Raw genomic sequence first — 3472 nt, 5'->3', positions numbered from 1 at the left:
ATCTTCTGTAGCCTAAAGGGACTATTATGAACTTGATTGTATAGTCATAATTTTTATAAATTCAAAATTTTTATGACCAGTGAAATTTTTTATTAAATTTAATACTAATTTAATAAAAAAACAAAATTGGATTATTCAGTAATATATATAATTTTTCAAAAAAAATTTAAATAACAGCTAAAATCTACTATGAAAATTTTTTTTGTTGGTCCTAGCTTAGGGTGCAAAGATCGAGTCGAGTTCGAGCTCGAGTGCAAGGGTGTTTAATGAGCCCGAGCTATCTGTCTGTCAATGTCAAGCTCGATGCTTCGAACTCGATGTAGGTAGCTCAAAAAGATCGAGCTCGAGAATATACTTTGAAAGAGAAAAAAAAGTCGTTGAGGCTCTCGAGTGGCGATTTTCGATGCTCTGAGCTCAGTGCCTTTTCGCGCGTCCCGTGTTGTTCCACGCCGTCGCGTGCTGCTTCTGCAAGTCGTTGTATTTTTTTTCTTCGATGAAAGGTCTGGAGGAGTCTGGGCCTCTTGCGTGCCCACCCCTTGTTTCCTGCTCGCTTTATTTACGTGTTCGAGCTTTACTATTGATTCGTATTGAAAGTCTATCTTTCTGTCGTTTGAGTTTCTAGTCCCTCGTTTTCTGAGTCTCTTTTTGTTTCTGTTTTATCTTTATAAATCAATTACTCGTGTTTCCGGCTTGACTCGCTGTGAGCTTCTAATAACATTATCTTGGTCTCGTCGATGCTCTTTGTTATTACTTATCGAGATTTGCGCTCGAGCTGGCTTTCTGGTCTCAGTTGCACCCCTAGCCCCTAGCCTATAAAAAATTCGTCGATAATTTTTAGAGTTTATTTTAATAATAAATTTAAATTTTATTTAGATTCAGATATTTAAATAATTAATACAATTTCAATTTTATGACATGCCCGTTCATTGAGGTGTTTACCGCAGAGAATTATTTTAGATTCTTTGGATACTCATTTTAATCAAAATAAAAATTCTCATAATCTTTTATAAAAATTTAAATTCAATCAATAATGTAAATTTCTAAACATTTAAAATAAACTCAAATTCTATAGAAGTTTTTTTGAAGATTGGATAAGCATGCCTATAAAAATAAGTCCTCTAATTTTTAGAGTTTAGTTAATAATAAATTATAAATTATATTTATATTTAAAAAATAATACCAAACATTAAGAATTTTCAAAAATAAAATTTAAATTTTATGAAATCTTAATCTTGAGGTTGTATTCCAAACAGAGAATTACATTTTAAAAAAATTTTTGTATATCATTTTAATTAGAATATAATAAATAATAATTAAAAAATAAGATTAGAGAAATTCAGTAACACTTTAATCAAAAAATTTAAATTATTTATTCTTTTAATGAGCACATAAATTTGCTCAGGGAATATATAAACTAAAAATTACTAATCAATATCCAAATATTTATAAATTTTTTTTCTACACAAATCTCGTATATTATAAAATTATTATTTATAATTTTGAAAAGATCGTGTACTCTTACCATTGTTTTAGTATTTTTGGTTGGAGGTATTGAGGCATTTTTTGCTTTCTGCTGAGGGTTTGATTTTGATTTTGGAAGTTTTGGTCCGAGCGGTTCCCTTTGTGTCGTGTGGGGTTGGGGTGTGCTGCATCTCCGCGCCGGCGTCACGCCGATATGTAGTTCAGCGAAAGTGTTTTTATCTTCTGGCTTCTCTCACTGTTTTGTTCTGGAGTGTTTTGTCAGGGTTTTCGCCCACGGAGTTCCGGCATGGCTCCTTTCTGAAGCTTCAAGGACGCCATGGTTTGTTTGGTGGCGGTTTTTTTTCTGCATGGCTCGAAACAATTATATTACCTTTCTTCGTGAGTGCTTCATTGGATTGGCGGTTAGCGGTTTTTTCCGGATCTTCGAACAGCTCTTCTATCTTCCGTGTTTCCTTCGTCTTTGATGTAATCTCAGTATTTGGAATTTTTTGTAACCTTGCTACTTCCATGTCATATTTTTATAGTTATGGATTTATATTCCTTCTAAGAGACCTCCTTTGGATGCTAATTATCGATGTTTTTTTCATTCTAAGCTTTATTATTGGGGAGTTTTTTTAGTTACTGGTTATGTGCTTTGATCAAGTACTCACATTCTATTAAGACTGTTCTATCAACGACTTAGATATTTGGCGGATATTTTTGTTCATCCAGGTTCCTACCTTTTCGGTTTTCATCAATTAGTATCATGAAATTCAACTAAATGGTCTCCTATTGACGTGGATTTGGCACAGTGGAAAATTCCCGATTATGCCGAATAATGGATTTCGTTCTTTGTCTTCGTACATTTTATTTTTTCCTTATCTATCCACCTCGTATTCTTTTCGGTATGGTTGAAATTTTGGTAAACACCTTAAAATTGACAGAAGCTACGTCGGTTGGCTCTCGTCAGCAAATGCTCGTAGTTTTTAGGATTGAACTTGATATCACTAAGACTATCCTAATCACATTGGACTATATGGTTCTAGAATTCGTTGGGCGTTTGTCAGGATGTGTTATTAGATGATTTTTCCTGAGTTTTGTTCTGTGTGCAACATGTATCGGGCACGGGAAAAACAGGATCTTGCCCGGCACTGGTTTTGGGGGGGGGTTTGATGGGGGATGGGGGGTGGGAGGGGGGTAGGGGGGGGGGGGGGGTGTGTGGTGGGGGGGTGGGGCGGGGGGGAGGGAGGGACTTGTTTTTTTTTCACTATGTTTTTTGCTGCTAATTTGTTTTTTGTTTTTGGCTTAATGTATATTGTTTTATTTTCTTTTTTTTATTTTATCCTTATTTTATAGATTTTGAGCAAAAATATATTTTTTTTAATTTTTCTTATTTTGTTTATATCGTTTTTAGAGGACAGGTTGATATTTTATTACTGTTTTATTATTTTGTTTCTTTTATTTTCATAAATAAATAATTCTTTTTTTAGCTTTCATTTTTTTTTTTTTTCATTATATTTTTCATATTTTATAAAACCTGTAATCAAATTATCTATTTTTTACATTTTTTTACGTTGTTTTTAACATTTTACACATATTTTTATTTTATTTTCTTATTTTAGTTTTGTTTTATTTCTACTTTAAGCATCTAAATTTTTTACACGATTATCTCTTAATATAGCCTTTTCTTGCTATAGAGAAGATATAAAATAACTTTTTTTTTATAGTTTTTTTTTAGATTTCTTTTTCTTTTTAGATCCTTTTTATTTTTTTATTTACTTTATTTTATGATTTTTTATTGTAGATCTTTTACACCATTTTTTTGTTTTTTGTGTTTTTTACAGAATATTTATTTTTATTTTTTCTTTTATTTATTTTTTTCCTACTATTTTTTTAGATTTATTTGGATTTTTTTTTTTAATACAAATAGCGTTATTTTTTTTATTTCCTTTTTTTATTTTATTTTTGTTTATTCGGTTTCATTTTTATTTTAGTTAATTTTTATTTATAA

This window comes from Dendrobium catenatum, unplaced genomic scaffold (genome assembly GCF_001605985.2).
Source record: "Dendrobium catenatum unplaced genomic scaffold, ASM160598v2 fragScaff_scaffold_1028, whole genome shotgun sequence".
NCBI classification, from domain to species: domain Eukaryota; kingdom Viridiplantae; phylum Streptophyta; class Magnoliopsida; order Asparagales; family Orchidaceae; genus Dendrobium; species Dendrobium catenatum.
This window is presented reverse-complemented; position numbering follows the sequence as displayed.